This window comes from Heterocephalus glaber, unplaced genomic scaffold (assembly GCF_053883595.1).
Source record: "Heterocephalus glaber isolate CG9 unplaced genomic scaffold, H.glaber_assembly_v1.0 deba00001497, whole genome shotgun sequence".
Classification (NCBI taxonomy): domain Eukaryota; kingdom Metazoa; phylum Chordata; class Mammalia; order Rodentia; family Bathyergidae; genus Heterocephalus; species Heterocephalus glaber.
The window spans coordinates 47,814,367-47,829,001 of record NW_028258320.1 but is presented as its reverse complement, the minus strand read 5'-3'; the positions used below and the strand labels follow the sequence as shown (position 1 = coordinate 47,829,001).

The 14,635-nt window shown below is 39.2% G+C and overlaps 1 protein-coding gene and 1 pseudogene across 3 annotated transcripts in view; both read left to right on the top strand.

Moving 5' to 3' along the window:
- Crtac1 (cartilage acidic protein 1) overlaps window positions 1-14,635 on the top strand; it is a 141,252-nt gene that overhangs the window by 31,215 nt on the left and 95,402 nt on the right. The gene's annotated exons all lie outside the window — the stretch shown is intronic.
- On the top strand, window positions 8,471-13,811 carry LOC106008837 (large ribosomal subunit protein bL32m pseudogene; annotated as a pseudogene).

Sequence of the window (14,635 nt, the reverse complement as noted above, 5' to 3'; positions counted from 1 at the left end):
TGTCTTCTGGCTGCCTATTTTGGCGTGCTTATTTTTAATAATGATATTCCTTTTAGGTGATCTGTCTCCTCTCCATATTTTCATCTTTTGCATTTTTCAGTTTCCCACCATATGTATACTTAAGGGTCTCTTTTCTTTTACTCAGCTTGTACTTCCTGAATCTGAGTGTTTATGTTTCTTATCATCAGTTCTGAATAGTTCTCAACCATCATCTTTTTGGAAGTCTTTCCTTCCTTCTCTCTTCTTGGTCCTTTTGGGGATCCACTCAGACATGTCAGGTTTTTTCATTCTGGCTTTCAAATCTGTTAACCTTTCTTTTTTATTCCATCTGTTGTCTTTCTGTGGTGCTGCATTCTGGGTAGTTTTCTGGGTACATCTTCCAGTTCACTAATTCTTTCTTCAATTGTATCTAAACTACTGACTTCCTTTCAAAAACTTTTTCATTTCTAGGAGTTTCATGTGGTCGTTTTTCAGAGCTCCCTAATAATTTCTTTTAGTGTCTTATTGATTGCTTATTTTTGTGATTTAATGTTTCTTCCTTTAAACATTTTATACATACTTACATTATATATTTATAATTCTAATACCTGAAGTATTTGGAGGCTAAATGTGTTCTTAGTTGTTTTCATTGCTGCTTAGAGCAGCTTGCCTTCTTAAATTTGCTTAATTTTAAAATGTGGGCTCTCTATAAACCTAAAGGAAGATACCTTTTATTAAAGAGGACTTGTATTTACCACTATTGAGGACCATAGGTCCTATTGACCTTGGAACACTCTAGCTCTTCCCAAAGGTTTAATGTAAGATTCTGGGGTTCAGCATCCCCTCCTTGCCATCAGCTCAGGGGTTAGTAATACTTTTCACAGTACTCTTGATCTCCTTTTCTAAATTTTATTTACCACTCACTGCTACAAGATCTAATTTCAGCTCGCTCTTCTATGGCGTATGGTTATTCTTGGAATAGAGTGGTTCTTAAATTTATGAACCCAATAATACATTAAAAATGTTTTATCTGAGAGTTACATGTTCTTTAGTGGTAAGATTCTTTAGAGGTATGCATATTAGTGGAAATAGAAATCTGGAGCTATCAATAGACTTAGGATCCCCAAAGCATATGTTCTATTATCAAGAAGACATGAGAAGGTATATACAACTAAAGGAAGTACTATTTAAAAGATTTTCTTTCTTAGCTGTTCAGACATATTTGAACTCACTCCTCACAAAATTGAAAGAGCGCTACAACATAGGAGACTTGGGCATGAGGTGAAGATGCAAGTGTGTGTGTGTGTGTGTGTGTGTGTGTGTGCACGCACATGTGTGCATGTATGCCCATGAATGTATAAAGAAACATACATATTAAGCCTTGTGCACTCATGTAGCCAGACTAGACCCTCCCACTGGGCCTTTCTGGAAGAGCACAGGATACCATCATCAGAGTGTGTTGCCAGTATAGACAATACCAGCCAATGTCACTAGTGTTGACTTTGCCAACCAAGGAAATATGTGACTGCATGCATTATAAGGTTTCCTATGACCTAAGACTGTCTAGTGTCTTGATCTGATTGTTTCTGTCTTGAATATAAGAAGGAAATCTCCCCTTTGCTCTTAGATCAAGAGTTCTAAAGTTATAACTCAGCCACCATTTGCCCCCTCCCCGGACTCTAGGAGGAATTTCGAAGAATGCAGACGACACCCAGAGAGTCCTGGGGGCAGTCAAGGCCATGGTTCCTGTCCCTGAGGTCTTCGTACTTACAGGTTGCCTGCAGCTGTCCTTCAGATTTGAAATACCCTTGTATACCTCCCATAAATCCTCCTTACTTTCCTCTTTCTAGAGCCACTTTTCTCATCTATTACCAGATCTCATAGCTTGTAAATCAAAGACCATCCCTTTGCAGGCCAGAGCAAGCCTCTTAACTGGTGCTGTGTTACAAATTAGAACATAACCATACCTAATCCCACAGGAGACCTTGTAACCATTCAGTTGGAGGGAAAAGCCTTAAATACATATAAAATAGTTGACAACCTGTGATCAGTATTAACTTACATTTCTGAAAGAGTTTTTTCCTGTTGAATTAGATGTAAAAAGAAACACAAACCAAAAATTTCATGATGTTATTTAATTAAGCAATACATTCTGATCAATAATTCTTTTCAAAATGTCTTTCTTACATTAGATTGTAGACTCCTAAAGGTAGAAACTTTATCTTTTTCATCTATGTACCTACAGTGCTTAGCACATAGTTGATGTTTAGTGAAATGAAATAGGCAGGGGTCTTATGGATGGATAGAGGCTCTTAGGTAAGGGAACTAATGAAAATAATAAACATTAGCTACACTGAGAAGTGATTGATTCAAGGAACTTAGCCCTGAGAGCAACATAAATCAATTCAGTAAACAAATCCTACATACCTTCCTACCGTATACATAGCTGTGTGCTCAGTGCTTTGGCAGATACAAGAATATGATCCTTTCCTTCATGCCATCTTATTCATAAGAGAGATAAGGGATATATGAAAATAACAGAGCAAAATGTTATATATGCTAGGGAGGAAACACTCATTTGTGTTCAGTACACTTATCAGGTTCATGTCCCCAGTGACTATTCCAGCTTCTTAAAAACAGTGAATTTCATCTAAAGTTGTAGTAATATGGCTTTTTCTTCCCTCTGTGGAATTTCTCTATGATGTCTCGGGTTTGATCTTTTACAGTTGCAGCCAGGGTCCCTGTGTTCATTTCCCTTTCATTAAAGCACAGTAATTATTTGTTGACTGAGTAGTCCCAAGAGATTGACAGTATCATAGAGCCTACAGTCCTAGTCCTTCCTTATTCAGTACAACTCAGAGAGGTAGTGAAATTCTCCAGACTACGTTTAACTGGGTGTACAAATGACAACCTTATTTCTGTTTTTGTTTTAGTTGAAAAATAAAAATCATATGTGTTTATTATGTACAACAGGATGTTTGGAAATATGTATTGTGGAGTAACTAAGTTGAACCATTATTTTTCATGGTAAGAGCATCTATGTCTTAGAGACTTTCAAGAATACAATACATTGTTATTAACTGTAGTTACCATGGTATGCAATAGATCCCTTGAACTTATTCTTCCCATCTAACTGAAATTTTGTATCCTTTGACCATCATCTCCCCAACCTCCCAGCCCTAATAACCACCATTCTGCTCTCCGCTTTCATCGGCTCAGTGTTTTTAGGTTCCCCCACATAAATGAGATCATGTGGTATTATTCTCAGTGCACGGCTTATTTCACTTAGTGTATCTTTCAGGTTCACCCATGTTGTCATAAATTACAAGATGTTCTTCATTATTAAGGCTGAATAATATTTTGTTTTGTATATATTTCATATTTTCTTTATTTACCCATTGGTGGGCACTTCGGGTGCTTCTATATCTTGACTATTGTGAATAATGCTCTAATGAACATAGGAATGCAGATATTTTTTCAACATCCTGATTTCATTTCCTTTGGATATATACCCAGTAGTGGGATTGCTGGATCATATGGTAGTTCTATTTTTAACCTTTGAAGAACTTCCATATTCTTTCATAATTAGCCTTGTATTTTTTTGAACATCTGTCTTTCCATCAGTAACCCGTCGTGCTTATCCTTCCTTCCAAGCTAAAAGCAAAATATGAAAAGAGGAGGAAGGAGATAGCTAGCCAGTTCCTTCAACCTCCGCCGAATAAGATGGGCTATAATTCTAGCTCCTCCAGAATCCTTTAAAGTTGCTCCCTTATTCTAGGAAGCAGTGGCTGTACCGGCCTGTAGTGCAAACAGCATGCCCCCAACTCCATCAGCTATTGCTCCTTGTGGCTTCCCTGGGAAGGTCTCACTCAAGCCATTTCACACCAGAGTCCATGGATCTGGTCAAGGGCCCCTGTCCTTCCCTTGCTGCATCCCCACATGCAAACCATTTTGTTTCCACAAGTTAGAAAGACTTTGAAAAGTATGACAAGTCTCATTATAAAAGTTTCCTTTCCAGACAATTCATTAATGTCAAAAGGCAAGAGCTAGTGAAATAACAGATATCTCAAAGATTCTGAGGCATATCTAAAATCTAAGTCAATCTTTCGAACACATCTCACATTTCACGGGAAAATAAATCTTTAATTTAAAAGCTAGGTAGAAGAAAAAAGACAAGTTCATTCTTGGTTCAAAAAGCTGGAGAGCTAAAAAATTTTCAAAGAACACTGGTAACTTCCTGATGGCTATCAGATAATAGTACTTCCTAAGTTGTGGTGAAGACAAATGAGATAAGGCACACAAATTGCTTAGCACACCACCTGACACATACTAAGTGTTCAATTGTTAGTGTGTTGAGGGTAGTTATGTTTATTTAAGGCATATTATAACAGGAGGAGTCTGCCTGAACTGACCTTATCTTAGGAACCTCGGTATCTCTCTTTCCCTCCTTCCATCAATGGGATAACATGGTATTATTTAATTTTTTTTAATTAGAACTATATACCCTCTGTTGTTATTTTTTAACATAGTCATTTAAGCACTATTATTTTGTGTTGTCTGTAGACATGCAACCCTAAAATAACTTCTCCTGTATTTTACCTAGTCTCCTATAAATCAATGTCCCACCTAGGAGAAAGTGTATTTACCCCTATTATATTAGTCAGCTCTTATTCATTCATTTTACAATTATTTTTTTATTAAGCTACCATGTGCCAGGCACCTTGCTGAGCCCTGGAGGTTAGTTGTGAATGAGAGCAACTCCTGCCTTCGCAGAACTCAGAGAGAATCAATATGCCTGACGGATTAAAGAAATTCTTACTTTGGGAAATAATTTCACCTTCTTCCAACCAAATCTTTCATCAGAATTCATAATTTGCAACCAGAATCATTTCTCATTTCCACTGTCCATTCTTACTAAGAAATGTTAATAAGAAATGGAATGATAAAACAAAATGAGGGTAGAAAGGAGAAGGACATGAGTTGGGAAATCCGTGAATTAATCAGCCCCTGAATAATCAAGAGGTGATATATAAAATGTAAGTATCATAGTTCATGCCTTCTTAAATAATTAAACATATTAAAGAAGGGACAAAAAGACCACATTTCAAAAGAAATTAGTAGCCTTAAGGCAGAGGGTGAGCAAAATAGAGCTCTGAAATAGCATTTATAAACTTTTTCTATATTGTAACAAGCCAAGAAGATAGCAGTAAGAAGGATGGTTATATGGATTCTCCCATATATTATAAAGCAGTGAATGCCAGCCTAGAGGTCACAGAGTTATTGCAAGGCATCTGAGAGTCCATCTATGCATAAGCATTTTGTCAGTAGATAGAAGTACAGCTACCATTATATGGAGATTTTTTTAACATTAAAAGGAATTTTTATATTTGAAAAGAGTTGGAAACCATGGTCTTAAAATATATACTTATAGATTTCTGTGAAAATGGAATTAAAAGTATCCAGAGAAGGATAATTGAAAGGAGAAGAAAGTGAGACTTCAGATAAGACATAAAGGAGGAGAGAACAGAAGAATGGGAAAAGAGTGAAAGAAAAAGAGATAAGAAATGTACACAAAATCTAGGAGGGAAATTAGGGAGTTAAACAAATCTGTTGAAACTCTTAACTCCTCTTCCTAGCTATGGGACCTTAGAACAAGTTGCCCAACTTCTCTGAGTTTTGGTTTACTGATATACAAAGTAGAGACAATAATAACTAATAACCTACTTCATAGCACTTGGGCAGCAGCACAGAGTTTGAGACTGAAAATCTCCTCAATCTGCTGTCTGTAAACTGGAGAACCAGGAAAACTAGTGATTTAGTTTGCTAAGTCTGAGGGCCTGGGAACCTGTAAACCCCATTTCAAGGGCAAGAGAAAATGAAATCAGATGTCTCAGCTCAGCAGTGAAGCAGGAAATAAGGGGCAGATTACTCCTTCCCCTGCATTTTGCCCTCAGTGGATTGGATGGTGCAAAATCACATTGTGAAGAGCGATCTGCTTTAGTGAGCCCACAGATTCAGATGCCAATTTCATCTGGAAGCATCTTCACAGACACCCAGAAACAATGTTTAATCGAGGAGCCCAGTGGCCCTGTGCAAGGTGACATGCAAAATTAACCATCACAGCAGTTAAACAAAATAATGCACCATTGGTTGGTTCTGCGTGTGACATGTGGAAAAATATTCAAATATTGGCTAACTCTGTCACCACCACCATCATTTCTTGCTGTCCCATCTTGCATTTACCGTGAGATCTTGCAGAGTCTCACATGTCAGCAAATACCTGACTGCTACTTTCTGGTCAATCTCATCTTTAATAAACTGGATTAGCCAGAACTTTTGATGCAATAGAAATTAACCTTTTGCTGTTCCCCTTTACCATCAAGAAAAAAAAAGATCTAGTGGAGGTATACAGGGACAACTAGTATAACTGAAGACCTGATCTACTGAACCTCAAGAAAGCAGCTACATGGGCAGCAGGGGGACATCAGGACTGACAGGAGCCAGAGACCAAACATGGCCAGGATTGCTCTTTCTGTGTTTCTACCTCTCATCCCTTTATTTGTGTCATGGCCTGTCAGCTTAATTATTTCAGAGCATCTTTCTCCGTGAGTCTGGCACCAAAACTGCCAGCAATCCCAGGCAGAAATCTGACTACCAGACAGAAAGTTCCAATTTCAAGAAAATGATTCTTGGTGGCCATATTCCTATCCCCGTGGTTCAAGAAAACTGTATGTCTGGGAAAGAGAAAGGCTTGGTCCCCCAAATGTAAGGTATTCTGTTTCTAGCTCCAAGAAAAAGAATTGAGCAGACACTCCATCCTGACACATTCATTCAGCACAGATTCATTGAGCACATATGGTTTGCTCAATCCTGTATTCAGCACCAGAGACACTAAGGTGTCTGGCAAACACAAGTCCCTGCCTTCCTATTACTACCATTCTAATGGGGAAACAGCAATAAACAAAGAAGCAGGAGATTTGAATTTCTGTAGAGAAACAGGTGCACGCATTTGCATATACACATGAACACAGGAATGCCTCATCTCCAAAAAAATCTCAAAGAGCCATGTGCTGGCATGCATTCCTCTCCCCAGGAGCCCCCAGCAAAGTCCCTTAACCTTTCTTGGTTGCTCTGGTTAAATCATCCACCACAGCACCCATTTATCTTCTCTTCTAACCCTCAATTTTAGTCCTTTTGAAACCTATTGAGATCCAGTGATGCAAAGAAGATATCAGCTAGATTTCCAAGAAGATTTGCATGCTCAGAATTATGAACTCAAAGTAGAGAGACCTGGAGCAATGTTCCAGATGAGCCCCAGTGAGCAAAAAAGAACAATAGAAAAGAACAACAAGCAAATTCAGTGTCTCAGAGTATGTCGTTCATGAGAATGATGTAAGCCATCGAAAGGAGTCAATGGGGACCTATCCCTGGGGCTGAGGGGTTATCAGGCTCCATCCAACTTCACACTCACAAATGTAATATTTTTGAGGCTATATATGTATATATGTATATATGTGTATATATATGTATCCATTGTATTTGGATATGGATGTATTTCAAATATTTCTTTCTAATGTGAATATTTTGAAATTATGTGAATTATTTTGGCAGCCCTCTTTTGGCATTTCTTCATTTTTTAGTATACAGACTGTCCCTGACTTAACAATGGTTCAATTTATGATTTCTTCACTTTACAATGGGTTTATTGAACTGTTACCCCATTTTAAATTGAGGAGCATCTATCCTGAGAGTCTCAAAATCTAGAAATATCCCAGTCCTCACTCAAACTGTGGGAGGCTCTCGCAGCAGAGCTTAATGAGCACCTATGCTTTGCCCTTCTCATTCATGAGGGGGGTGCTATTGTTTATTGTTTATAAAGGGGGCAAGTGAAACCAGAAGAGCAAGTCACTTGCTGAACGCTATGCAGTTAGTAAGAGACAGAGCTAGGAGGTGACCTGGCTTGTCTGACTTCACAGCCCAAACCTTTCCTCTCTACCCCTGGTTCCCAAATACCTATTCCTGAGCTGGGCCAGTCTGAAATGAAGTTGTAAAGGTAAAAATAGTCCATCTGAAAGACTGACATTTTTAAACTTTGAAGATTTTGTCCATGCTTTTTTATGTTAAAAAGTGTTTTTATGGTTATAGTGTAGGTGGGTTTTTGTTTTTACTGTCCTTAGTTGGCAAAATAAACATTGGCAATGCTGTGTGAGGGCTCGGAAGTTCATGTTTTGAAAATTTACTGTGCCATGAAATTTCAAAGTCTGAAATGCACTGCTTTATATAATGTTGGCATCTCAAACAGGAGGAGCTGCCTTTGACTGGGTGCTTGCCATGAGTGGGCCGCTTGGATGGTTTCCATACGTTACCTCTGGTAGATCACACCACTAAAGAAAAGCGTTGCCTTGGGTTTACAGATTAGGAAACTGAGGCTTAGGGACATGACAGTCCTTGCTGAGGGCTATAGCAACCAAGCCGTATACCTCCATCGCCCATGTATGGTGGCAGGCTGCTGGTTAGCCCCGAATATCCTTGAGTCTCCCTGCCCTCAGTGCATTTCACCCCAAGCAGCCCTTCTCAGGTCCTTCATCCTATCCTCTGAACCAGCCAGCTCCCCCATGGCCTGCCAGTCACGTTCCTTTTCATATAAGTTAGCAGAATCCATTTCTGTTGCTTACAATCAAAGAAACTCACTGAGCATCACCTCTTCCCTGCCCTCAGCCTCATCTTCTCTTCCTGCTTCCTCTTTCCCAGTGCCCAATCTTCCCCTCTACAGTGCAACTCTGATGGCTCTCAGGGCCTCATATTGGGGGCTGGAATCAGCTCTCGGTGCAGTGACTTGGAAGAACTTCCTGGAGAGCCCAATAGGGAGGCTGTGAACTCTGTGCTTTTTTTTTTTTTTTTTTTTTTTTTTAATCTCTTATTGGCCAGGGACACTGAGGTCAAATGGGTTTCCTAGAGCTCTTGGCAGTTCACAAAAAGACCTATTTCAGTAACAGGTAGGCTGGGGCCAGCAACTGCCTCAGGGCCTGCCTTACATGGCTTTCCCTCTGTGTGTAGTGGGTATTGGATGCCTTTCCCCTAGATAGACTGGTGGCTAGGTTTCTTGGGAGCATCCATATTCAGTGTATGTGGGGAGCCTTGGCACTTTGTGGAGGCAAGTGCACCTCTAGGCTGACCAAGGCTATTGTTACTCATGCCCCACTTAATCTGCTTCATCCACATTGACAGCTGCACAGTGTGGCCTCAGTTCTGCTGCCAAATGTGGCTCTAATAGGCATACCCACAAACAGGAAGCACCTGTGCTCTTCGTTAGGCGGAACTGAGCTGGTTCTCTGGATTCATGAGTACTCCTGAAGGACAGGAACCTTCTGCCTGGCTGTCCCTGGAGAAGGGGGACCAGACCACAGACCTGTGTGTTTTTTAGGAAGTATAAGATAAAGGGCAAAGACTCCATCACCTCATGGAACTGGAGATGACTAATGAGACCAGTGTAACTCACAACATGAGAAAAATATTGATAAGGAACAAAGTGTAATATTATGCAGTATAGTAAAAATAACAGGACGTAGCTGTGGTTCCTATCTGTTATTCTTTTGTGCCTTACATTTACTACCTCTTCCTAAAATCACCTTTTTACCATTCTCCCCTTATGTGGGCCATTTTGGAGAAGTGGCAGTCAAGGAGTACTGCCTTCACTCTGAAGAAGTCTAAAGGATCCCTGGAATTTCTTTCGTCATATGCTAAGGGGTAGAGCACAAGAGGTGGGCCCAAATTCTAAGCATATCCAATTAGAAGCTCCCTCAAGTCTTCCATATTTGGACAGAACAAGGCAAGGATGGAAGAGTTGTCTGGAATTTAGTTAATTTAGCTGCAACACCTGACCTAGGCCATCAGGGGGTTCAGGCTCTTTCTGGAGCTGCCTACTGTCAGCCTGGTCCTCTGTCCTCTCCTTTGTACCAGAGAGTCCCCTATAGCCTACCAGTTTCTTATTCACTTATGTTAGGATCATTTTCTGTTGCTTACAACCGAAGAACCCTGCTGCACATCACCCACCCAAATTAGTGCTTCTCTACAGAGAGCAACTGAAAGGTCACATCTTTGGTCCTGTGGTACTGCCATCCCTCCCAATTGGAAATAACCTTGGGAGCCTGTTTCCATACCACACAAGAACACAGGCCCTTATAATCATGCTTCAATTTGGACCCAGAACAACATTACCAGCTCAATCAGCTGGTTATTCACCAAGCTTGGCTACAAATGCCAAAAAGCCTCTTGACTGCTTCCAAAAATAAAATACAGCTTCACAGGATGAGGATCTGCCACCATTGTGCTTATTCCAAATAATATGGTATCAATTTGAAGAAAATTCTCAAAGGAGCCCCCAAAATGTCTGGAACAATGGTAGCAACCTTGGGATAAATATCTGGCATCTCTGATGACTGCTCAGAAAAGGGAGGGATATTCATTTGGATGATATATTCTCGTAAATTTATTAAAGCATTCATTTCATTATCTAAAAGTCATATTCTGTGGTGGAGCCATGTTCCCAAGATTAAGAATTAGACTTAGATCATTTAGAAAATTCCCTACCAGCAGCCTAAGATCCCTCCCCGTTCCCAGACCTGGCCACATAAAAGGATTTCCTCTTCATATAGCAAGCTGATGAAGTTTAACAGGCAATGTCTATTGTCTCTTGTTCGTAAGCAGGATGCATGACCTATGCCCAAGGATGGGCTGCAAATCTAAATTAAGAGAACATGTAACATCCATCAGCAAACCTTTGCTTTAAAGCCCCTTGTGTAAGCATCATGCTTCCTTGCTATTTAAGTTTCTCTTACATTGAGAAAAATCTTGTCATTAGATTTTCCAAAAGAGTGTGTGTATGTGGGGTGGGGTGTGCATATGTATGTTTTAGTGACATAAATTGAAACATTCGAGTGGGTGGAACACATCCCACCCACATTTTGACACGGCCCTCTGCCTTTGCCCAGCCTGGCAAGAGGAATGGATACATCCTCTGACATTCCCCTCCATGTCATGGTCAGGTGAAAGGACCTGGACCATTCTAACAATTGAAAAGTCCCACTTTCAGGCAGGGGCAGAAGAAATGTGTTTGTTCTTGATGTGTCTTTTGATAGGGAGACAAAGGAAAAGTGAAGCTTTCTGAATTTACTTCTGTCTCTTGGTGTCTTGCAATTTCCATCTCTATGTGATCAAAAGATCACAGCTCAACTGGGCGGGGGGTAGGAATCTCTACTTTTGGCAGGCTCCAAGGCAGTCTTGGATTATTTATTTGTTCTGTAACTCATTTCTGTCAAACATTCTTTTTCTATCTCTTGTCATAAAAAATTGAAATGCTAGTTTCTCAGTGGATGTCTTGGCTTTAACTATCTGTCCGACCTTGGACAAATTATTTAACCTCCCTGAACCTGTCTTCTCTAGTGTAAGCACAGTGCCTGACACAGGATAGGTGCTCGATAAGTATGTGTGAAAGAGTGGGGTGGTTCCTAAGGTCCTCCCTAACTCTAACACTCTGTGATTTCCCTGGTAACCGAAGGAAGTACAGCAGTGGGTTCCTTCCCTTGCTGAACATCACCATTAGCTCTTGGCATGTTTCACATTCCTTTGGTACTATTCTCAAAGACATCGTTTTGCCAGTCTCCTGAGCATGTTCAGTTACTGCCTTAGCATATAAAGTTCTTCTCAAAAGTCTAGAATTGAAGGTCCACATGATTTACCCAGCATCATGACTGTCAACTGACCATCATTCAATGCTTTTGACTTCTGCTTGTCAAAACTTGCTTCTTAATTTACTCTATATATTTGAACAAATTTCTATGGGCCACAACTTCTCTATTTCCTTCCTTTCGTGTCACCCTTTAGCAAATAAGCTAGACCATAAACTTTATTCAAATGTTGTGATAGTCTTTAATTCCTTATTCTCAGTGGGCCAGTGCCAAGTTTATACCATTTAGGCACTTTTAGGGTTAATATTACCCTTTTGTAAAGTTGATTTACAAAGTGTGTCCCCTACAGATTCACCTCCTAATCCGAATTGTCAACTGGGGACCGTTAGAGATTGATGATGGGGGATTATGATTGTCTACGTGTTCCACTTTCATCCAATTTTCTGATGTGTTTTGGTAATGATGTTGACAGTTGTGTGAAGATCTGTTACTGAAATTAAAGCCGCCGAAGCAGCATTTTTGAGCTTGATGATTAGATTTGATTAGATCAGAGTGGGTTTTACTTCTCCCTCCGAGTCAGCAGAGATTTACTGTCCATCGACTGATTTAACTTCTTGCTGGAAGATGGTTAGTGACATAACTTACCATCAGAAAAAGAAATGTTAAGGAGTATCAGAATGAAACTCAACCTTGTGTGGCTTTTGTGTTGACCTTGAAGGGTCTGGAAATGTATATACTATCAAAGATTTCTGCCTGTAAAGGGCTATAGAGAAAATAAATGTTGACATGTTTTGGTAGACATTTGTATTGATGAGCATCTTTCAATAGTAGCTATCATTTGAGTGAGTCAGAAGGTTTCATGAAATCAGATATGGTAAAAAAGGGTAGGATTATTGTTTTTGAATTTTTCTTTCCACTAGCAAGAGGCAAAAATAGCCATTTATGAGACTAAGTCTAGATGACTTAAAGCCACAGTGAGATATGGGAAGGAGGCAGCTTATGTTCAAGGATTTCCTATAACTTAATGTGTGTAATTTTACTTTACATAGACATTCTTAAAATAATCACAACCAATAATTCACAAGAGAAGAGATGTAAATGGCCAGATATACAACTTTAACAATTTTCAAGAGGTGACATAAAGTCAGACCCTAATTTTCACTAAGAAAACTGGCAAAACTTTAGACAGATATACTACTCAGCATTGGGAAAGACATGGTAAGATGGATATTTTCGTGAACTATTAATGGAAGTTCAAAAATCTGGAAAGAAAACTGTGAAAAAGTACTAAGAACCTTAAAATACACAAAACTTTTGACTCTATAATTCTACTTCTATAATCTGTCCTAGAGAAATAGTCAGAAATATATGGTCAAAATTTATATGCAAGGCTATTTGTTGCACTATTTTATAAGAGCAAAAAGTGAGAAGCAAATTTAAGATACATTAATAACAAAATGGTTAGCTGCTGTTGGTGGTTCCTCTGGGGCCGGTGTCCCGGGGACTGCTCCGAAACTGTTGAGAGTTTCTGCAGCGGAAATTCCAGCAAAGCTGGCCAGGTCTTCCCAGTCCTCCATGGGGACCAGCATTAGCTGTCCGGGGCCTAGTGATATTTACAGAGCCAGCAAATGATACCAGTGGAAGTAAGGAGAATTCTAGCCTCTTGGATAGTATCTTTTGGATGGCAGCTCCCAAAAACAGATGCAGTATTGAAGTTAACCGGTGTAGAAGAAGAAATCCCTGGAAGCTTATTAAAGTTAAGAACAATATTGACATTTGTCCTGAATGTGGTCACCTAAAATTGAAACATGTCCTTTGTGGCTTTTGCTATGAGAAAGTATGCAAGGAGACTGCAGAAATCAGACTACATATAGGGAAACAAGAAGGGGGCCCATTTAAAGCTCCCCCCACGGAGACTGTGGTCTTGTACACAGGAGAGACACCATCCCCACACGGTCAGGGCAAGAGGATCATTGTTCGAGACAAGAAGCAGCCATCCTGGTTCACCCAAAACTGACAGCAAAGATGTTAAAAGGGTAACTTCACAGTAAAACATTTCTCCTGAAATAGGAAGAGGCTTTGTTTTTTATGTTGTTGGGCTTGTTTTTAAATCAACCAATATAAAGTATAATTTATATGCAGTTATATATGAGATAATTTGAAGAATATATAAGTAAACTCAAAGTGTTTATGCAAAGGTTCAATGAATTAATGTCTGTTTCTATTACAGTGTCTGGTTTTAAGGAAACATAAAATTTCCAGAACAAAAATAAATAAAATTCATAGCAAGAAAAAAAAATGGTTAAGTAAATTATGGAACTAACATGATGAAATAGTATGTGGTCATTAAAAATTATCTTCAAAGAATATTTAAGGGGATGAAGGAAGTATTATGATATCATAACTAAGGGAAATAAGTATAATATAAGCTTCATCAAGTACAGATCCAACTTTGTGAAACATTCAAACGTGCACAGAAAAAGGACTAGAAGGAAATACACTGTATTAAAAAGTTATTCTGATTTATAGGTAATTTTATTTTCTTATTTATGCTTTTCCAGATTTTTTTTTCAGTTTTAGTAAAATCTGTACAAAGTACATTTTTCCAGAATGGGGAGAAACTTTAATGATCATAATCACAGCATCCAAAGGGTCACCTAAGAATTTTTTTCAGTATTTCATATCCTCGGACGAGAACAGAGAGAACAATTATGTATTTCTCTTCACCTAATTTAGGAAGTTTTAGCAGAAATTCTGTTGGCTCTAGATGCCTTGTTTTTTCAGCTGCTTGATTTTCTGCACCTTGTCAAGAATCAGAGGGATTCTACAGGTTCTTTTGTCTGATACTTTAGGAAAGAGCTGAAAATGCATTCCTCAATAATTGTCTTAACTGAGAAGGTTTCTGAAATGATCCTTCCAGAGCTTAGTGACAGATTCATTCTTATTTAGCAGCTCTTCATCTAGGAATA